Here is a 24326-nt window from a genome sequence, read left to right on the forward strand (position 1 = left end):
TGAAAACAGGGGTGAACTGTTGATTTAAAACTAAAAAGTCATTGTACAAAGAATGTATATATCGCATATTTAATCTATTTATTATGCAAGCGGACCTCTTTTTCCTATAGTGTAAAACTGGAGATCAGCTAATTGTGTCAACGGGAAATAATATAGTCTGTTTGACCGTTCCCCCCTCTTTCGCACAACTGTTTGTCTGTTCTGGATCTAAGGCTCATGATGCAGCGGGGTTCAATAAGCTGGTAGGTGCTGCCCAACGCAAGGTTTTCAGCTCCAAACGACTGCGAATGAGCACGGAAATATACCGCAGCATCCTCATTCATTTAAAGTCTTCACGCGCAAATCATAAAGGTAAGTTCTTTGTTGTTACTATCATTTTATTTCACGCTGTATTTAGGATGCGTCAGTGTCTGTTTAGACCTCTTAACAGCCCATTCAATAACAGTCTAGCATCCCTCACCTATTGTTCAACTCCAGACATTCAAATTCCACGGCAATGACATGTTGCATGTGATTTTGCTGCGTTACGTTTATCTTCAGAGATTTTGATATGTAAGCAGCATATCTAAAGAGGCATTCGCTCAATATAGCTAGTGTTTGCATTATAATCTTCCTCCTAAGTGCATTTTGCAGCAAAAGGTGGAAATCTTGCTGTTGTCATGAAACCGCATGGATTACAGAGCAGACAGACAATACGTTTCAAGTAACAGCAGGCTTTTCCCCCCATATATGACTTTCTTTTCTCCATTGTAAGTGTCTAAAATTGTATGAATGAGTCTGGCATCTTGTAATGTGTTGAGTGGGCTATTGATTGTCTATCAGGACTGTTACTAATAGTTCCAAGCATGCCAAACAGACTCATAAATTCCCTTTTCTTTAGTCTCCCTCCTCATGCTTGTCCCTTAATTTTAGTACTGTTTTAAGGTGTTGTTAATGTCTTGGATCATCCTAAGCTTATAATGTAGGTTTGAAGGGTATCAGACAAGCTGTAATGACAGCTTGCTTAAGTCAGATATCCATGGTTTGACAGGGCGCTTGTCATCTCAGTGAAAATGTGGCATTGGTGACCTGTTGTGTTTATAAGTACTTGTATAAAATACTGCTGCTCAAACCAGATTTAAAGGCTGTTTGACTGCAGTATGCTGTCTGTTTGGATTAGGAAAGCTGCTGAAGGGGATGATCATAAGGTTGGCTCACACTTGCATATCAAAATTCTTGTTTTGAGAATTAGTCATTAGCCAAAATCGCACTATATTAGGTCATTCGGTTTGAGCAACCGCAGACTAATGCTTGTTTTGAGTACAAGAAAGTGGCCATCACTTTTAAAACACTTCAAATGCCATCTCTGTTGGTTCCCTCAGAAAAATAGTCAGTTTAACCTCAACCGGTGGGTCACAGGTCATGGATAGAAGGGAGACAATGCTGGCATAGTTAGGATGAAAACATAAATCTGCTTATTAACCTTTAAAGTCTGCATGAAATGGAAAAAAACTCCTTGTAATTCTTAATCAAAATTCCGATCTTCTGGTGAATTGACAGACTTCTCTCTGTTGGCATATGCTGGATTTCTCAGATCATTTAGTCTGCTTAAACGCTTTTCTTACACTGTAAAAAAAATCCCAGTAAAATTTATGGTTAGAAAAAAGCAGCTGTGGTTGCCAGAACTTTACAGTAAAAAATACAGTAGCAACGTAAAAAAAAATCAGTTAAATTTACGGTAAAATAACGTATTTCATTAACTGATATAATGTTAATTTACCAACCTAATGAAGTACTAATATCTGTTTTGTACCTTTTATAATACACTGACCGTCACATCACAAGTTCATCACAAGCAGCTTTTCCACAAGCTGAGGAGGACAATACTAATATATAGAAGGTGCACAAAGTGTCATTCTCACACACACACACTAAACACCATCATGGTAACATGCATGACATTTTATAAAAGCAATAAACATTAATTTAACAACATTAGATGTAACATTAAACCCTAATGTACATAACTGATTAGAAAAAAAAGAGAAAAACTAAGAAGAAACAGTTATTTCAACGAAAATATATCAAATGTGAAGTGTCATGCAGGGAATTGTGGGAATGTCAATTTAATTTTTTTCACTGTAAATTTTACAATGAATTGTTATTTTTCACTTCCAAAAACTGTGAATTTAACGGTATTTTACCGTAAAATTACATTAAATGTACTGTTAGGCCTATTACAGTTATTCACCGTATATAGTACGGAAACTTTCTGTAAACCAATTGACAGTTTTTTCACTGCAGCATTTTTACAGTCTTTTACTGTTAAAATCACAGTCATTTTTTACAGTGTACAATCAACTTGAGCTCACGTTCAGATTTGCCTCCATCCACTATACAACTGATGTCAAGAACCAAGTCCTGAACCAAGTTTTTTAATTTTCGATAAGCCGTTTCAATCGGATGGATGTACATCACAATATGAAAGAAACGATCTGTCAATATTTCCTTTACATCGCAACTTTAAAAGGGAAGAGAAAATGTTTTTGAATATGTCTTATCTTAAAGAATGTGGTTCCAATCAGACTCTGTGGTATTTTGGCACAAATATGTCATTTTAATATTTTTTGCATATTGTTTTGCTAAGACTTTTTGTATAAAGTTCCTGGTAATATTACTACATTTCATGATTAGTTGAAGGTAAACTGTTTTGAAGTGAGTTGGGTCGCCAAAAGCTAGGTTTTGAAACAAAACCACTGGTTTAGTTAATGTAGGTTTTGTCTTGCGCAATTCTTGATTAACTATATGCCTTTAGTTTAATTAGGATGTTTGCTGTTCTTACATTTTGATTACAGGCTACATTGCATCAAACCTACAGAATTCTGTACTAACACAACAGGAATGTAGCGCTTTCTCTGTAGCGGCATAAGAAGGGATGTGGAATGAAAAGCGCAGAGCTGGAACAGTGTCATGGGATTGTAAAGCCATGATTATATGAGGAATGCCATGATGACTTCAGCAGAGATGCGGAAATGAACTGCGTTTAGAGGTAACAGATGAAAATGCAGTTAGAGTTTTTGTCAGCACTCCTTTCAGGGCTTGAGGAAATAAAGGGCTTTAGTACAGTCTATTCTTTGGCTGAGGTATTGTCTTAAAAAAAAACAATAACAGCAGAGCAGTCTATGAATAGCTGACAGATTTTGACATCATATTGGCACCTTGCATTACATGGTCGAGCCAGCTGCGATTGGATCATAATTTAAGCGGATGATCCAGTGGGTCATTCAGGGTGAGTTTTGTTGTTCACATGTGGAAAGTCTTGGGCATTTCAGTCTTGTCACAGTATGAACGGTGAGTCACAGGATAAATCATGAGAGTAATTAAATCCAGTAGGTACATCAGCTTTTCAAATGCCTCCCTCTTTTTGCCATTGCAAAAGCTGAGAGTGAATTTAACCATGTTTTCTTTTAGACTACTCCCTTCATGCAGCCTAGTTCATTTGTGTCTGTCAAGCAGCCCCTTATATACCTTATATATGTGTATTTTAATATAAAAGTTTAAGAACTATTTGCAATAAATCTATAACAATCACTTTTACAAAAGGAAAACGCTTTTCAGCCAAAGCTGCTGAAACTCATAATCAGTCTCTTATAAAGAGTAAAATCTTGAATGTACTGAGCCACATCCATGAAGACCCCTGTTATGATTGTGTCAGGTTAATCTGAAGAGCAGAAGATGGGAAGGAAGTGGACATACCCATGTGGTCATGTCTCAAAACATAATGATGTGTCTCAGATTGGATTCATTTCATGTCATGGAAAAACTTAATAACACTGGGTTATGGATATGGTACATTCAAACATCATTTTGAGAAAAAAAATAATAAGGGCTATCGAGTGGTATTTTTTAAAATATAAAATTAATTCATTAATCACAATTAATCAGTTACTTGCACACCTTTGTATTAATTACCTATAAGAAAAGCCAAAAATGGGTGAAATTCTTTGTTGTTACTATAATTTTATTTCACACTGTATTTAGGATGCGTCAGTGTCTGTTTAGACCTCATAACAGCCCATTCAATAACAGTCTAGCATCCCTCACCTATTGTTCAACTCCAGACATCCAAATTTCACGGCAATGACATGTTGCATGTGATTTTGCTGCGTTACGTTTATCTACAGAGATTTTGATATATAAGCAGCATGTCTTCTGTCATTAATTACTCACCGTCATGTTGTCCCAAACCCGTAAGACCTTAGTTTGTCCTCCTCAGAACACAAATTAAGATATTTTTGATGAAATCCGAGGGTATCTGATCCACACATAAGCAGCAATGAGTGACAGTGCATCTTTTGAGGTCCAGAAGGCTATTAAAAGACATCGATAAAACGGTCAAAATGACTACAAGGGGTTCAACCTTAAAGCAGAACTAAGTAACTTTTTTTACCTTCATAAATAGTTTTCTAAGTCCTTACGATGGTTAATTGACTTGTAGTGGTGTGTTTGAGGCGAGCACTAACCCCCTCTGGCACGTCTACGCCAGAAAACAGCACTTGCAAGTTGAGCCGCACCGACCCAACATATCTCGCCTCATGTTCACGTTCACGCGAGAGTGACAAAATGCTTTATGGTAATTAAAAAAAAAAAATGTATATATTATGACTTTATAAGACAATTTTGAAAATGACCCACCTCCATCGAGTGTACTGTATTTGCAAATTACCCACCTCCCCTTTCTTGTACGGTATTTGCAAAACTAATGCGCTGATGAATGTTGTAGTCGTTGTAGTCCAGAGCTGCGCTTGGAGTATTTACGACAGTGTGATTCACTGAAGGGAACTGTAGGGGGAGCTTCGCAAATCTTACTGAGGTCCGCTTTAATGTTATGAAGCGATGAGAATACTTTTTGTGCTCAAAAACAAAACAAAGAGCAATTTCAAAACACAGCTTAATGAATCTTTTGTTTCAATTCAGTGGTTCGGAGCGTGTATCAAACTGCCAAAGTCACGTGAACTACTGAAATTTCAAAAGACTTATGTCGTAACGATGCTTTGTTTGCTGAAATCACGTGACTTTGGTGCTCTGAGTTACTGAATCGAAACAAATGATTCATAAAGCATTGAAGCTTCATGAAGCAGTGTTTTAAAATTGCCCATCACTAGATGTTGTTGAAAAAGTCGTTATTTTGTTTTGTTTTTGCACACAAAGTATTCTTGTCGCTTCATAACATTAAGGTTGAACCACTGTAGTCCTTTGACCGTTTATCCATGTCTTTTAATACCCTTGCAGTGTCATTGCTGCTTATGCGTGGATCAGATACCCTCGGATTTCATCAAAACTATCTTTATTTTTTGTGAGGACAAACAAAGGTCTTACTGGTTTGGGACAACATGAGGGTGCTTAATGACAGAAATTTCATTTTTGGGTGAACTAACCCTTTAAGAAAATTCAAATGTTGCATTATTGCGTCCTCAAAAGCATTGAATAAACATTACAGAGAGTCAATATATTGCCCATTTTATTTACATATCACTGAATATAAGACATCAGTGGCCTGCTGTCAACACCAGTCCATTTTGCAAATGAGTTGCCAATCTGTCGGAGGTAGAACAAAGTTGTTGCCTTTTTCGGTTCCCAGATCTAGTTTGAAAGCGAGGTGATCACGTTTTTTGCTGTAGTTGGACCTAAGCTTTAAAATAGACTATTTTTTTATACATCGGAACTGCTTGTACAATAACTCTTGTCAAATCTAAATTTAAAAAATTAAAAAATTATTTTCTGTTGCTTTTGACCAGCTGTAGAGATTTTTCATTTAAAATGTACATTTGTTCTAAGATGTTATCTAATTTTTTTTTATAAGTATTATTGTTATTTTTCATTTTAATTATTTTTTAGGGCTGTGAATTTATTTCTGTAAAGGACTTTGGTCAATTTATGTTGTTTTAACCATGCTATATAAATAAATTTGACTTTTGACATATAGATATCGTCCAACCTGCTTTCTAGATATTGGTATCGCAGCACAGCAACATCACGTTGCTTAACTGCAATAGAGATGATAGTCCAAAATCTCTAGCGGTTGACAAATTTCTACTGGTTAATCGTGTCTACCGGTATATCAGCCACCCTTCCCCTTAAATGTGTTTTGATGTAATAGACATTGTGTTGTGAGATTCATAATAAAGACAAATCTGTTTTAATGGCCAGTAGCTTGACCGATTTCACAACAACACTCACTAGTTTGGATGCCTCCTGACCAAGTAGTTCTTAGTGGTGCTGAAATACTTTTGTGCCCAGGTTACGTTATTGTGGTTTCATGTTGCCTTTGTGTTGTTTATTCTCCAGGGGCGGTTTAGGCCCATCTGTGTGACTCTTCACATCAATAGAGGCCGCAGATGCGTAGCCTGACCCCCAGCAGGCCTTTGTAATGTGCCCAGGCGTGGCGTGTGTTTGTGTCTGTGTGCGTGCACGTGGGTATGTAGGCTCCATACTCTGTTTTGTTCAGGATGTGTCACCGGTCTGCTTTAAAGGGTCCTTAGAGTAGGTTGCGTGTTAGTCACAACAGACAACACAAAGATGTAAAGCTGTCTGTGATGGGAGTACAGGTGTCCTGTCAGCAGAACTAATGCTCTTTTCTCTGCATACATTACTATCCAAGCTCTGATTTTTAAAGGTGCCCTAGAATTAAATATTGAATTTACCTTGGCATAGTTGAATAACAAGAGTTCAGTACATGGAAAAGACATACACTGAGTTTCAAACTCCATTGTTTCCTCTTTCTTATATAAATCTCATTTGTTTAAAAGACCTCTGAAGAACAGGCGAATCTTAACATAACACCGACTGTTACTGTTACGCCCCCAATATTTGCATATGCAAGCTCATGTTCAAGCCGTTAGACAAGGGCAGAATGTCTGGATGTGCACAGCTGAATCATCAGACTAGGTAAGCAAGCAAGAACAATAGCGAAAAATGGCAGATGGAGCAATAATAATTGACATGATCCATGATAACATGATATTTTTAGTGAAATTTGTAAATTGTCTTTCTAAATGTTTCGTTAGCATGTTGCTAATGTACTGTTAAATGTGGTTAAAGTTACCATCGTTTATTACTGTATTCACAGAGACAAGAGCTGTCGTTATTTTCATTATTAAACACTTGCAGTCTGTATAATTCATAAACACAACTTCATTCTTTATAAATCTCTCCAACAGTGTATAATGTTAGTTGTAGCCACGCATCATAGCCTCAAACTCATTCAGAATCAGATGTAATACATCCAAATAAATACTATACTTACATGATCCGATGTATGCAAGCAGCATGCATGACGAACATCTTGTAAAGATCCATTTTGAGGGTTATATTAGCTGTGTGAACTGTGTTTATGCTGTTCAAGGCAAGCGCGAGCTCCGGGGGAGGGGGAGCACGAGAATTAAAGGGGCCGCAACCTATATATCGGTGCATAGTTGATGATGCCCCAAAATAGGCAGTTAAAAAAATGAATAAAAAAAAATCTATGGGGTATTTTGAGCTGAAACTTCACAGACACATTCAGGGGACACCTTAGACTTATATTACATCTTTTAAAAAGAAGTTCTAGTGCACCTTTAAGTCTACGGGACTCAACAATAATGATTTTTTTTTTTCTGCTGATCTAGCGAAGTCTGTAGTTCAGATTTATACTTGATATTTTCCCTAGTTTCACTGAAATAAATGATATTTTTTTTTAGAAATATGTTTGAGTTAGACATTTATTTAGTTTTTCATTAAATATTAAGTTTTATTTATAAATCAAATAGGGATACACAATATATTCGTATAATATTGATTGTTGTCTGTTTTGCTCAGTTGAATTCAAGGGGTTCTATTATCCTCATTTGCAGGTTCATAATTTTGTTTATGGGGTTTACAAAATACGTTTACAACATTTAATGATCAAAAAACAACATTTTTCTTATAATTAACATTGTTGCAGTGCTTCTTCTTCTGTTTAAATGCTCTGTTTTAGTTTTGATTTCTTTAAAACCTGCCTTCCGAAAAGCACAGTCTGTTCTCATTGGTCAGCCGGCTCCAACCTGTTATGATTGTCTACCACTTACAGCATATTTCAGAAATGTAACGCCCCTTACCATAACCAGAGAGTATCAGCTCTGGATTCTTGTTGAGGTGCTGCAAACCCTACTGTAAATACGCTAACAGGCATCAGTTTTGCCATATCAGTTCGAGCCTGAGTCCGATAATGACAGTCAAGAAGTTGATCAACTAGTTGATCAACCCGAACCACTTTCGTAAGCATGACTTGTGCAGGACATTTCACAGTGGTAATTCTTTATTTTGTACCTCTCTTACATTTCAGATGTTTTTGTAATTGTGTCATTTATAACATCTGACCTGCAGCCAGGGATATGGGATGTAGGGGTGCTGGATGCTCTTTTATAAAGAAATCAATACATTTTAAACCAGTAAACCTTCAGAAAGCAATTTAACTAAATTGTGGGCTAAGTGGGCTACAAACCTTTTTTTCTTATTAAACTGTTTTAATCTTACATAGTTATCTCAAAATGAGGTTGGTCTATCATTTCATTTCTCCTCAATCTTGGTTGACGCACACCAGGGACTGAAATTAAAGGGTTAGTTCACCCTAAAATGAAAATTCAGTCATTAATTACTCACCCCCATACGCAGAAGCTCAACCGAACCTGAATAACGCACAAGAACAAACCTCTTCTGGCAGCTCAAATGTGCTGCGTAACACATGAGAATGAACCTCATTGGGCACGTTTGAGCTTCCGGAAGAGGTTTGTGCTTGTGCGTTATTCAGGTTCGGTTGAGCTTCTGCTTATGTTCGCTGATCAATGTTTACATGTGAGTAAAAGCCTAAATTAAATCTGTTCATCATAAAAAGTGATCGAGTCTCTTCAGAAAATTTGGATTAAAACGCTCGATTCATATGAATTGGTTTTCCGATCTCTTTATGAACTTTTTGGAGCATCAAAGTGTTAGTCGCAAAGGCAGTTAATGGAAGGAAATCTGACAGCATTCTGTCTTCAGTAAGGTCTTCATTTGTGTTCCGAAGATGAACAAAAGTCTTATGGGTTTGGAACGACGTGAGGGTGAGTAATGAAGAGTAATTAATAACAGAATTTTCATTTTGGGCTGAATTAACCCTTTAACAGGTGTTTGTGGCAAAAATGTGATCAAAATGAACAAAAATGCCCCCCAACATTAAAGGGTTAGTTCACCCAAAAATGAAAATTGTCATTAATTACTTATGTCGTTCCAAACCCGTAAGGCTTTTGTTCATCTTCAGAACACAAATGAAGACCTTTTTGCTGATATCTGAGAGCTTTTTTGTCCTTCCACAGTCTGCCTTCACAACTGACACTTTGAAGCTTCAAAAAGTTCATAAAGAGATCGGTTTAGTCAAAATTTTCTGAAGAGAATCGCTTTATGTGATGAACAAATTAAATTTAGGCTTTTACTCACATATAAACATTGATCAGCGAACATAAACAGAAGCTCAACCGAACCTGAGCGATGCACAAGAGCAAACCTCTTGCGGAAGCTCAAATGTGCTGCGTAACACGATAATGAACCTCATTGATTCTCGCACGCATCAAGTAAACATGCTTAAGCTTCTGTTTACCACAACTGATGTGTGAGCTGATCAATGTTTATGTGAATAAAAGCCTTTTTATTCTTTAATTAAAACTGTTTATTCTTTTATTCATATAAAGTGATCATGTCTCTTCAGAAAATTTGGACTTAACTGCTCAATTCATATGGAATAGTTTTACGATCTTATTATGACTACATGACTAAATTTTAACACTTGAAGCAATGGAGGGACAGATAGCTCTCAGATTTCATCAAAAAGATCTTAATTTGTGTTCCGAAGATGAAAGAAAGTCATACGGGTTTGGAACGACATCAGGGTGAGTAAATTAATGACAGAATTTTTATTTTGGGTGAACTAACCCTTTTAGTTATGGGCAACATGACTGAGCAACATGTTTTATTCCTGAAAGAATCAAGGTTTCTGAATGAATTCATTTGAATGAATGATTCAATGACTCACTTATTAAAACAGTGACTTGCTGCCACCTACTCGTGGGTTTCCACTGCACCCCACTCTGGAGTGCAAGTCTGTAAGCTAGGGCACAAAGGTTTTATTGAATTATTTATTATTTATTTTCTCTTTCTGTGTGCTGGCTCGTTTATTGCCTGCAAACATACCTCAATAGCCCTTTTTTGAAATGCCATATTACAAATACATTCCTTGTTGCATTACGATTGAAATATTACTATGTTCTGTCAAAAAAATGTGTGCTGTATGCTGCATTTAAATGAGCGTTTTCTGGAATTGTTTGTTCTGCTTCATGGCGTTGACATGTTTTATATTATTTCTTTATATAATAAAGAAACAATTTATTTCTTTATTAAAATATATATTACCCCAGAACCCCCAACCCAAAACATCCCAGGCCTGCCTGCATCGAACAGCATGGTTCAGAATGCAGTCGTTGAGATGGTGAGAAAATACATTTTAACTACTGTTTCCTAAGTTCGTCTGCCAAAAAACAGCATATTTTGGACATGGTGACATCACACTAAAAATAACACAATTCAACCAGGCCTTCCACAAGGTTAACAGCAAAACATGAAAATAATGTGCATACAACCCCAATTCCATTAATTCATTAAAATAGTTTTATTGCTTTTCTAATGTCTTGTTTTGGGCTTATAGATTTAGAGGCCTTAAGGTCTGTACACACCGGGACGAATATCGCGCGTGATTTTCGCCAACGTTTAAAGGTCCCGTTTTTCGTGGTTTTTTGAAGCTTTGATTGTGTTTATTCGCGTGTAAAAAAAAAAAAACACAGTATTTTTCACATAATTTACTTATCTGTATACCGCTGTTTCCACTGTCATAAAAACGGGCTGATGACTTCCTTGAGAAATACATAACGAGTTCTGATTGTGCCAGTGGTTCCTGTGTTGTGATTCGACAGCAGTTTAGCACATCTTGCCCGGAAAGGTCACGCCTCTTACCATAACGTGGAGATGCACGTGCTCAGTGTTATTGTGAACATGTCTTTAATTTTACCCTATCAATTTGAGCCGGAATCAGACCCGGTGATTGGACTGCGGGATGAAATAACAGCGTTTCGACGACATGGCGACAAACACACTCTACAAACGCAACTCTTGTGTATTCCTGTGGGCGGAGGTTAGTCAAAAAACTGTTTTAGTGACGTCATTAAAGAAGGAAGTAGAGGGATGTAGTCCAAACTGGCCGTTCGATGTAGGCGACTTCTGTTAAATAAAATATCTCGCTTGGCATTGAAATTTGAGCTTTAAAATTTTACAGATTTTATTTATACTCTAACAACAACATTACACACTAACTAAAGTTTGAAACATGGGATCACGAAGAACGGGACCTTTAACGCCTCGTGACTAAACAGCGGGTGCCAATGTGAGTGTGCACACCGACGTGAAAAACACGAGGCGTAAAAGCGTCATTTAAAAAAAAAAAAAAGCCTTGGGTTCGTTTTTTTGGTTTGACGCGCTGCGTTAAAAACTGGCCGACCAATGAGATTGGTGCTTTTGTTCATGTGCCTGGAGCTGCTGAAGTTACAGTAAAACACAAACTATCCCTGCGTCTCATACAGCTCCCTAGCTTTCTAGGTCGTGTATCAGTAACTTATACCATTTAAATGAATGTGGCCGACTCCCTGATCAGTGCCCTGACTAGTGAACTAGGGAGCTGATTGAGACGCACGCTATGGGTGCTCTGACAGTTCTTGGCCATACCAATAGATGTGTATTATTTCTGTATTTTTGCTGTTTTTTTTCTTTTACATTCAAGAAATATAGTTGAGAATGTCTATTTCATAAATGTTTATTTGCACTACCGTTTCTGACTACCATCTCTCATATATGTGCCATTTAATATCTGCGTTTTCATCTTATTTAACTTTATTAATATCATAAATATGTTTATTTGCACTACCGTTAAGCACAAGCGCCACATACGGTCAGGGAGTGAATTTGCATGTTCACTCTGCGCATGGCCAGTGAAAATCGCTTGGGTGTGAACACAAAAAACGTCTCGAAAAACGCTGGCGATAAACACGTGCGATATTCGTCCCGGTGTGTACAGGCCTTTACTCTTACATAACTGCTGCAGACATTTTACAGGGCCTGTTACTAAATATTGCTTTGATTTTACAGAATGCCTTGACAAATAAAGTCCTTTCGCAAGCACAGCAGATCAGGCCTTTATTGAATCTCTAAGCACTTATTCTAGCTCAGGCCTTGTCGGCTTATATCATGGAGAAACGTGATTGCATCTTGTTTACGGGCTCTTGAGAAATATTTTTGCAATTAAAGTGGCCCAACGCTGGGTCAGCTGAAGGAGGATTAAGGCCACACTGCTGCGAGTGTGAAGAGCTCAACAGAAGGTGTTGATGAAAGCAGCCCTATGGAGGTGCTCCACAGCAGATGGCACACACACTGAGATCTGATGTTAGGTGCCAGGTCACATTCCTTCTCTACTTCCGGAGGATTATTAGAAATCATTCAATATGTCTCTGCGCGGGTGATGATCTTTATTTGTGGGAGAATTATAATGCTGCTTTTATTGGCTAAGAGGTTATGGATATGAACACAGAGCAGGGAATAGTTGTCACTGTTATGTTCTCAATAGTTAGTATAATTAATGTATATTGCTATCCACACCAAGCAAATATTTTGCTTATAAATATTGAATATTGAATGCCAATCATTTGACAGTTGTGAACACAGTTGTTTCAACACTTGTGAACTCATTTCACAGCAGTTGCTCACATATTGGAATTCTTTGTAATATACCACAATCGCTTATAAGGGTGTTTCTTCAACTATGGACATTTTCGGCCTTTGTGGGCTTTTAGAAACACATTTCTCAAACTAAACGTATTTTAATGTCAACAATGTCTGAAAATTCTGTATTTTGTTAATTGCAGTTCAGGTAGAAAATGTAATTTCCATCATCTCAAATAATCTTTCATTTTGTAGTGGAAATGACAGTGGTGGAAATTATATTTTTGGATTTTTGGAATTAAATGGCTTTTCTATGGAAGAGGATTAGGGCCAAGCAATAATAAAAAAAAAATAAAACCATCTCGAGATTAAAGTTGTTAAATTTCGAGAAAAAAGTCTAAATAAAATGTTGAGAATAAACTCATTAAATTACGAGAAAAAACTCCTTAAATTTAGAGAAAAAAGTTGAGATAAAATGTTGAGAATAAAGTCATTAAATTATGAGAAAAAAGTTGTTAGATTATGAGAACAAATTAGTTAAATTATGAGAAAAAAAATCGTTAAATTTCGAGAAAAAAACTCGAGATAAAAATGTTGAGAATAAAGTCAATAAATTACGAGATTAGGAGAATTTAACGACATTTTTCTCATAATTTAACGAATTTGTTCTCGTAATTTAACGACTTTTTCTCTAAATTTAACAAGTTTATTCTCAACATTTTATCTCGACTTTTTTCTCTAAATTTAATGACATTTTTCTCATAGTTTAACTAATTTGTTCTCGTAATTTAACGAGTTTATTCTCAACATTTTATCTTGACATTTTTCTCTAAATTTAACAAGTTTATTCTCAACATTTTATCTCGACTTTTTTCTCTAAATTTAATGACATTTTTCTCATAGTTTAACGAATTTGTTCTCGTAATTTAACGAGTTTATTCTCAACATTTTATCTTGACATTTTTCTCGAAATTTAACAAGTTTTTTCTAAAATTGAACAACTTTAATCTCAATGGTTTTATTTTTTTATTATTGCTTGGCTCTTGGCCTTTGAACCTTGGTTAAGAAATTGGCAAATATTTTTCACATAACACACTGAAATAATTTAATTTACCCTTTGCTTATGTTATCATAGTTTTAAGAATGCTAATATTTTTATGATGTAATTAAAGGGAATCTGTAATGCCCCTTTTACAAGATGTAATATAAGTCTCTGGTGTCCCCAGAATGTGTCTGTGAAGTTTCAGCTCAAAATACCCCACAGATCATTTATTACAGTTTGTCAAATTTGCCCCTGCTTGGGTGTGAGCAAAAACATGCTGTTTTTGTGCGTCCCTTTAAATGCAAATGAGCTGCTGCTCCCTTCTGCTTTCCAAAATAGGGCAGAGCTTTAACGGCTTTCTCTTCGGTTGCTCAACAACAAGGCTGGAGAATCTCACGCAGCCAAAATGACGACTGTCAGTAACAGTGTTCAGCCTCACATTATTCAAACTGGAGTCACACTGATGGAGAGACTCGGGAAGAAGTTACAACTTTTAGAATGCAACTGGACAATTCTGAACAGTTAGTGGATACATTTACAGTGGCATGAAAAAGTATGTGAACCCCTTGCAGAATCTGTGAAAATGAGAATAATTTTAATCAAATAAAAGGGATAGTAAAAAATGCATGTTATTTTTTGTTTAGTACTGTCCTGAGTAAGATATTTTACATACAAGATGTTTGCATTTAGTTCACAAGACAAAACAATAGCTGAATTAAAATAACCCCATTCATAAGTATGTGAACCATTGATTCTCAATACTGTGTGTGGTTACCTGATGATCTACGACTGTTTTTATGTTTTGTGATGGTTGTTCATGAGTCTCTTGTTTGTCCTGAGCAGTTAAACTGAGCTCTGTTCTTCAGAAAAATCCTCCAGCTCCTGCAGATTCATCAGTTTTCAAGCATTTTTGCATATTTGAACCCTTTCCAGCAGTGGCTGTATGATTTTGAGATCTGTGTTTTCATACGGAGGACAACTGAGGGACTCAAACACAACTATTAAAAAAGGTTCAAACATTCTTTGATGCTCCAGAAGCAAACACGATGCATTAAGAGTCGGGGTGTGAAAACTTTTGAACAGGATGAAGATGTCACAATTTTTCTTATTTTGTTTAAATATCATTGTTTTTCATTTAGTACTGTAAGATACTTGCATGTTTCCCGGCAGAAAAATTAAGTACAATTTACCTTGATATTTGAATTCAAAAGTTTTCACCCCTCGGCTCTTAATGCAAAATGAATTTTTTTCTGTAGAACAGAGCTCAGTTTAACTGCTCAGAACAAACAAGAGACTCATGAACAACCATCACAAAACATAAAAACAGTCGTGGATCATCAGGTAACCACACACAGTACTGAGAATCAATGGTTCACATACTTATGAATGGGGTTATTTTAATAAATTCAGCTATTGTTTTGTCTTGTGAACTAAATGCAAACATATTTTATGTAAAATATCTTACTCAGGACAGGACTAAACAAAAAATAACATGCATTTTTTATTATCCCTCTTATTTTATTAAAATAATTCTCATTTTCACAGATTCTGCAAGGGGTTCACATACTTTTTCATGCCACTGTATGTATTTGCTATGGAGTTGATTCAACTCAGCAATTAGCATGTGCCATCATGTTAAACTTTTGTGCAAATCCAGCATTGAATCGATCTTCGTTTGTGAAACACTCTACTACAGCAACTCTTCCTCTTCTCTAAAGCTGCCCAACATGGCCTCACCCCCTTTGTTGCGTGTTCTCTGGGGCAGGGTTTATGTAAATTTTCACTAACTCAGGAAGAAGCTTGTCGTAGTCCCTACCAGCCATTTGTTGTAGTCCTTAAACAGAGAAATCTTGAAAAGAAAATATCTCCCTTTGCATTGAACTTTGAGCGTCATAACTTTGCAGATGTTTATACTCAAACAGCAACATTACAAAAATAAATGAAGGCTGGGTAAGAAGTTTTAATTTGACCTGCATACTACAAAAAAAAAAAAAAATGTTGCAGTCAAAACAAAAGTTTTAATATTAATCAATCCCTGGGACATTTAAGTGTCTATTAAAGAAGTGCTCAGATATGTTTAGTCAACAGTGAAATATGAAATGTTTAATTTATCATTATACATTTTAATTATGTAAACAAGCAGAGTGCAATACAAACGTAATGTTGAGTTGAAGTAATTAACTCTGTGAGGTTTGTCTGACTGCAGGATTAAAATGTGACCCAAATCCTCTGGACGGGATGAAAAGCATGCATGAACCTGTGATTTGTGTTCGTATTTAGGGAATGGGTTCTTAATTGCACAGTTAAACATACCATAATGGTGTTCATGGTAAGATTCAATCAATTTCTGAGATTCATCCACCTATTTTAACTTTTTCTGTATGAAGAAAAAACATTTGATCTTGTGAGGATTTTGAACTTATTATTTCCCATATTCTTTCCTTTTTGTCGCCTTTCAGACATTTTCAACATAAACAATAGGATTAGCTTCACGTGTGTGAGAGAAGCACAATCGCCCTCCATTTTAGGAATACTTAAATTCTCAAGGCTTCATCCAAAAATGAAAAATCTCCCCATCTCTCATTTATTAGTGCTGCATTTCTAGCTGAATGAATAAAATGTCTGCAGTCTACATCATCTGCCATCTTGCATTCACATGACTGCTTTTACAGAGCTCAACAATAAAGGAATTTAAAAAGAGAGAGAGAAGAGGATCGGCGAATAGTTGGGAGCATTGGCGGAGGGCCAAGCACGACGTTCAAACGGTGACCTATTTCATTTAGTCCAGAGTGCGCTAGACTAGAGGAGAGATGAATTACTGTCTCTGTTGCCATCTCATTTCAGGTGCTTATTTACTTGGCACTGTTTGTGCTACATTCTGGAATATTTCTAGTTGCTAACAGCTGCTGTACATTATAGCAATGTGCATTATCCTTTTGATGACCCTCATGCAATGGGCTGTTATGTGAATGGGAGAGACTATTATAGTGACTACTACCTTCTCCGCTGGGCATATATGGGCTGCAAATATATGGTGGTGTGTCCAGTTAATCCAGTTAAAATTGTGCCCAACCCCCAGGGTTGGTTCAAGTGGCAGTGCATTAGCATTCAATCCAAATGTCAATTCTCATGGTGGCACATCCAGTTCTCTCTGGTGGCACAGTATTGGCATAAATGCAGATATGTTGCCTGTGAACAAACACCCATAAATATTTTTCTAACATTTTTAAAATTTTACTTTGCTTTGTTTTTATATTAAATTAATTAAATGGTCTATTCCCAATCCTTCGAAAAGAACTTGATTAGTTCCCCCTAAAATGAAAATTGTCATAATTTCCTTCCCCCTGATATTGTTTCAAACCTGTATGACTTTCTTTCATCAGTAGAACTCAAAAGGAGATCATTTAAAGGTACACTATGTAACTATTGGACCTCTAGCAGTTAAAAAACATAACTGCATGCATTGTTTTGGTTGTACTTTGACTCTGCGGGACTGTGCAGATGAATCTAGTTATCCTATTTCATTGTCCTATGCATAAGTTATATAACCAGTTTAGATGGAAAGGATATCAAGCTGACTAGCTGAAGACATTACTGTAGCTATAACCGTTAATAGACATGGCATTTCCTTGAAAATAAATTCTAGCACAGCGCTACAACAACCCATAATGAGAGCGACATGGCATTTTTTATCAGTTCTTGCCATCTCCAAAAAGCCAAGCCATTGTTGATTCTCGTTTTATCATGAGCTCTGTCGCGCTCTCTTTTTGCCAGTAGACTCACCTCTGTTCGCTGTTTTTTAAAAATGGGCGATTCCCCAGATGTTCGAGATTTAGTGTGCTCCATGTTAACCTTTCTTGCTCTTTGTGACAACTAACCTATGCCACTCTCATACCATAAATGCGTCAATGTAACTTTTTTTCTGTTTACGGATATGACGAGACATGCACGGGCGAGTGACGTATGCAATTTCCTGCAAAAACCATTCCCCAAGTCTAAAATATAAACTCTTATAATAGGCTTACCAAAGTGAACCATAATCAGTAGTAAATTGTGACTCAGATTATGACTAACACTTCAACAAATCACCCGAGTGTATCAGCTAAAAAAGTACATGTGGCTCGCTGATCATTTTCCAGTTGGTTTTGGTGGAAAAGTAATCCAACCCAACCCAGGCAACTGCATACTTCGGTCATTAATCTGTGCGTATTTACGTCATTTTTATAAATAAAGACATCAGTCTACTACTATACACAATGGAAGGTGTCGTAGTGGCTTGAAGCCATAACAAACTTCAAACTAAGAAGTGTTTGCAAGCAAAAAAGGAAAGCGACAATACCTGTAATAAATCATGAATTAACAGTTTGCAAAGCATCACATTTGCTGTGCACTGACCAGGTTCACAAAACAATGTATTTGTTGGTAACAATGCCAAATCTCTAAACCAGCTACTTCTTTGGTCTGTTTGCCTATAAATAGCAATATAAGCTGCTTACCTGCTCATAAGACACATTTTTCGAATATCTAACTTTTTGTTATTGGGAGAGTTTTGACATTTGCACCGATAAGGCGATCATCTGTAACCACACAGGGGTTCATCTGTGCAGAATAGTGGAGCCAAAGCACTTAATTACCACAACAGCTTGTAATTTTCGGTTTCAACCACTAGAGGCCTAATCATAGCAGACGATGGTGCTCTCCTGTGCATCATCGTGTATACAGGTCTGAATGACATGGTGAGTAAATGAGGTCAGAAGTTATATTTTTTGGGTGAACTATCCCTTTAAACAAACTATTTTGCATTTCCATTAAGACATTATTTACAGTATAAGGGTGTGCAATTATTAAATTTTTTTTTTTTTTAAATCCATTAGTCAGTAGGTTGCACAAGACACTTCAACTTCATAGCATGTTTGTTGGACGACTAGTTCACCATTGTCACCCATTTCTGATTATTTTGTATCTTTATGAAGCCCTTATTTTCTTGTTGGTTGGTCATTAAGATATTTGTGATTTGTAGACTTTACTGTTTATGTGTCAAGATTTGTTCAGGACTTCAGACCCGAGGACATTACAAAGACATCCAGAGAATCAGGCTATGCCGAAAAATTAAAATTCACTGACAGATATTAGGTGAGTTTTCACTTAGTTTTGTTTTACAAACAATAAACTTTACAATATTTGGTTTAGTTCACAAAATGGCCAAATTCTCAGTTTTCAACACAGCTCCAAGGAACTCACTAGATGTTGTTAAATATTGCATATGAATCATTGATGCCAACATTTTTTTTACTTTTAGTCCTTTCCAACTTAGTCCTTTAATTTCTTTGCCTTTAGATGAAATTGCTGAACGATTCATCTCAACCTGATATTAGTGTATCTTTCCTCTCAATGGTCAGTTTTCATTACAGTCTGGACCAAGGTCATTAAAAACGTTTTTTTTTTTTTTTAAACTGAACTTTCTGTGGGCCGTGAGAGCGGTGATGACACTTTAATCCCATTGAAATCTGGCCTACAATCTCCACTGATGCGATTTAAGATGTTTCTCAACTCTTTATGCGGTCAGCATTGCTTCTGAGCTACAATTAGGCTATGTTTCTGTGCGCCTATACATGACCTATACAAGGTCCTCTGGCAATATATTGCACTTTAATAAAATCTTTGTTATGATAAACATGTTTTTTAAATTGAAGATTAGGGTCTTTCCACTTAAGGACAGAGGGTAAGCAGTTCAATGTGGACCTGTGATTAAGGAAAGCAGTCAGATTGTATTAGACTAATAGAAGTTGATTGAGGGCTAACTGCCATCCTGGCTGGTCTATCCAGTCAGTAGTAAGATTTAGTTTAGTTTGAAGGACACTGTCATTCTGGTGCCACGATTACGGGACGAAACCCGGCAATAAAGTATGTCTAAAGATGTGTACTGTGATTCTGTGCTTCCTTGTACGCCAACTTTGGAAATGTGTCATTTCTGTGTGGATTGCAAAGGAAACTTCATCACGTGAGTATCTTGTGGTGGTTTTCCCAAAGGTGTAATTTTTTTTTATTGCAAACTACTGTTTGAGTGAGACTGCTTTCTCTTTGTCATTACCTACATTTGTAGTTCAGCCTTACTAAATATTAAAGAGTTTGTGATTCAGGGGTGGGCAGCAGAGATACCTGTATTATTGTCTGTCTGGATGGATGACTGCCAGAATTAATCTCTTTATAAATGACCATGAGAGGATTATTCAGATTTAGACTCGTTTTATGTGGAGAGCAATAAATCACCCAGCAAGTGATAGGAGTTTAGCATTGAACAGACCCAAATGATGAAATGCAAAGTCCCTTAATGTTGGGTAGGGGATTTCTTTAATTGAATGAACAACTTCTGGTTGGGGGAAAGAATATCTTTCTAGATTGCCTGATGTTAATTGTTGCTAGGGTCAATGACATTCTTTTTTCTTGTGTCCAGATCTATTGTTCATTACACACACAAAAAAACCCCACTAAAAATGTAATTTGTAACTAATGCAGTGACTTGAATACACATCTTGTTTATTGAAAAATCATTTTGACTTTTAAAATGAATTTTGCTTATTAGTATTTGAAAGACTTTTGTTCCCCAAAACATAGGGTTGCACAAAATATTCTGAATTAATTATTTATTAATATTTTTTTTGGGGGGGGGGGGGATTACTAATATTACTAATAATAATGTTTTATATTATTATATATTACTATAAACAATTATATATTATTTATATTAAAAGTTTGTGGTCTGTCTGAAGATTTCTTTGAAGGAAATTAATACTTCTATTCAGCAGGGACATATTAAAATGATCAAAATGATCAGTAAATGACAGACTTTTATTTTGTTAAAAAAATATTTCTATTTCAAATAAATGCTGTTCTTTATTTTCATCAAAGAATCCTGATCCTGATCAGTTTTCTCAAAAATATTAAGCAGCACAACTGTTTTCACCTTTGATAAGTAGGAATAGTTGTTAAGCAGCAAATCAGCTTATATTAGAATGATTTCTGACACTGAAATCTGGAGTAATGATGCTGAAAATTCAGCTTTAGGAATAAACATTTTAAATAAATTAAAAAAGATAATGGTTATTTTAAATTGTAAAAATATTTCACAGTATTACTGTTTTACTGTATTTTTCATCAAATAAATGCAGCCTTGGTGAGCATAAGAGACTTCTTTCAAAAACATTTAAAAAAATCTTACCGACCCCAAATTTTCCTTTCTTTTATCTTGGACCGTCTGATTTGTCATTGACCTACTAATTCTAGGACAAGCATTCATACAGTCAAGAGTTTTAATGCATTTATCTTGTGGATGCTCTTGAACATTTTGAATGGAATTCCAACCTGATAACACCGTTTCTAAACCACACTTGAGTACTGTGAAGTTCAGATCGTTTCTTTTAATGATGTATGTCCTGTGATGTAGTGGAAACTTTGAAACAGCATCAAACACATCAGCAACAAGCTGCATGTTCTTTCTCTGTGGAAAATACATCCCCATGTACAAACGCTTGCTGTACTCTCAGCATGTTCACACAGTGTTCAAAAAACACAACTTGGAAAAAGGTGAAACTGTGCTTATGGAGGGATTAAGAGCTCTGACTCACACTGGCCTTGCTCTGAGCCAACCTTCCCCCATACTGAGACGATGCGGGCAACATCCACAGGCCCTTGCAGTCACAGCCACTTTATATATGTTGTTCAGCTCTAGTGCTGGATCGTTTACATCTGAGCAGGTTAATAATAATTGAAGAACGTGCCTTTATGATTTACAATTCACCATTATGAGCAGAAGTTGTAGCGTCAAAGAGGTTAAAATTTACTTGTATGCAGCAATGTCACATGATGAATTCATACTTTGACTAAATTAGCACTCACTAAGCCAGTCAACAGACTCATTTAAAGGAGCTGTAAGCAATAGTAACTATTTTGTTAACCTACACCAGATTTGGCTAAAGAGTAGAGGTTTGGCTGTCTAGCATGGTTGAGATAGCCCATGCTGGTAGATGCTGTAGCTAAACCATCTGGACACAAAAAGCATTTTTTTCCCCCTCTGACAGCTATTTAAAAGTTTTTAAATAGCTGTTTTTTCAAAGCATCATATAAGTTCTAAACATTTCATGATATTATAGTAGATGTGACTGGGACTAAATTGCTAGTTTTCTCATTACAACTTGGAATAGAAATAGAAGTGACTCATTGAGATGAATGGCAATGCTAACGGATGGCTGCACAGACGTCGCTAGACCCTTCTTAGCGGAGCTCCATCCAATAAGCTTGCTCATCCAAACACCCTCCTTTGCACTGACATCAAAAATAATATACCAAATATGCCATATCTTTTTGTAAGTCAAGAAAAATTCAGGCTCATGATCTCTTGCACTTAAGGCATGAAGTATTCCTGTGAGCTACATCGGCTCATGCTTATAGGTGGCAGGACTGAGCCCCCCCTAAGACTGTAGTCCTAAAGAGACCCAAGGATACTTTTATTCAGGTATTACAGACCTCCTTGGACTTGCCCAATGTATTAGACCCGCCTCACTCCAAAATCCCTCCCCATTAAGACATGTTAGCAAAACCGTATATAATGACTGTAAGGCACAGAGCATCAGGCTCTGATTGGCTAAACAGCAGTTTTTATTTTTTATTTTTATATCAGTCTTTAGAGGTGCCTTAGAACTTTTTTTAAAAAGATGTAATATAAGTCTAAGGTGTCCCCTGAATGCGTCTGTGAAGTTTCAGCTCAAAATACCCCATAGATTTTTTTTAATTCATTTTTTTAACTGCCTATTTTGGGGCATCATTATAAATGAGCCGATTCAGGGCTACTGGCCCTTTAATTCTCGTGCTCCACGCCCACGAAGCTCACGCTTGCCTTGAACAGTGCATAAACAAAGTTTACACAGCTAATATAACCCTCAAATGGATCTTTACAAAGTGTTCGTCATGCATGCGTCGGATTATGTGAGTATTGTATACTGTTATATTGTTTACATTTGATTCTAAATGAATTTGAGGTTGTGCTCCGTGGTTATGGCTAATGCTACACTGTTGGAGAGATTTATAAAGAATGAAGTTGTGTTTATGCATTATACAGACTGCAAGTATTTAATAATGAAAATAGCGATGGCTCGTCTCCGTGAATACAGTAAGAAACGATGGTAACTTTAACCACATTTAACAGTACATTAGCAACATGCTAATGAAACATTTAGAAAGACAATTTACAAATATCACTAAAAATATCATGTAATCATGGATCATGTCAGTTATTATTGCTCCATCTAGCATTTTTCGCTGTTGTTCTTGCTTGCTTGCCTAGACTGTTGATTCACCTTTGCAAATCCAGACGTTACTGGCTGCCCTTATCTCATTCGCCTTTCATAATGTTGGGAACATGGGCTGGCATATGCAAATATTGGGGGCGTACACCCCGACTGTTACTTAACAGTCGGTGTTATGTTGAGATTCGCCTGTTCTTCGGAGGTCTTTTAAACAAATGAGATTTATATAAGAAGGAGGAAACAATGGAGTTTGAGACTCACTGTATGTCTTTTCCATGTACTGAACTCTTGTTATTTGACTATGCCGAGACAAATTCAATTTTTTATTCGAGGGCACCTTTAATATGATACACCGGGGTATCCTACTATCTGCACAAAAATATTATTTTTGAAATAATTATTTTTATATATGGGAGTTTACAGCAGTGATAACTACATTCTATAAACAAACTCGCACACCCGTAAATTTTCAGGACTCGGAATTGCATTTTAGGCGAAGCCTGGACTGGACAGCTAGTTTTCTGTAATGTCATACAGTGTGAGAGAGCAGCTCTGCACTGAATGCGGGTTCAGTAATTTACAAAGTCGTGGATATAATCTGCATGTCATCTCAAGGTTTTATATCGAGTCACTGTCTTCCATTGCTGCTTTAAAGTCTTAATTTTCATTTCAGGAGCTTCCATTTTTTGATGGAAAAACAAGAATTATGATAAGGCTTAATGTGATAAACTTCAAAATCTATGATTTAGGCTAAATAAATAAGATTTTTTTTGGGGGGGGCTAAATTAAACTGTTTACTGATGAAAATGACAGCTAATTTTAATATTAATATTTAATAAAATTTTTACTTTTTAATAATGCATTATCAGTGTTTTTGAAAACTGAAAAATGTAAAAGAAATATGATTGTTTCAAATAATCCAGTCATAGTCAATAATGGCGGGCATTGTCGTTTGACGTTAGTTAACTCACCCATATGAAATTAATCAGATATATACACAACACAAACATTACAGCAGTGTTCTCATTATAATGTTATGTATATAACAGATTTGTGCTGCATATTTTGCACTTAACTATTTTCATTATCAAAGTGATTCCAGGGAGAGTTTCACTTCAGTTCTCTGTTCTGGTCCACATAACCAATCAGACCTCAAGTTACAGCCCACAATGGCGCCATAACCAATT

At 36.2% G+C, this 24326-nt stretch overlaps 1 protein-coding gene across 1 annotated transcript in view; it reads left to right on the top strand.

The window, feature by feature from the left end:
• The first annotated feature begins 222 nt into the window (after positions 1-222).
• Positions 223-24326, top strand: part of fam110b (family with sequence similarity 110 member B) — a 50628-nt gene continuing 26524 nt past the window's right edge. Inside the window, exon 1 of the mRNA XM_067363491.1 lies at positions 223-351. The gene's annotated coding sequence lies outside the window, so the exon portion shown is untranslated. The remainder of the gene's footprint in view (positions 352-24326) is intronic.

Source organism: Chanodichthys erythropterus, chromosome 16, assembly GCF_024489055.1.
Source record: "Chanodichthys erythropterus isolate Z2021 chromosome 16, ASM2448905v1, whole genome shotgun sequence".
Taxonomy (NCBI): Eukaryota; Metazoa; Chordata; class Actinopteri; order Cypriniformes; family Xenocyprididae; genus Chanodichthys; species Chanodichthys erythropterus.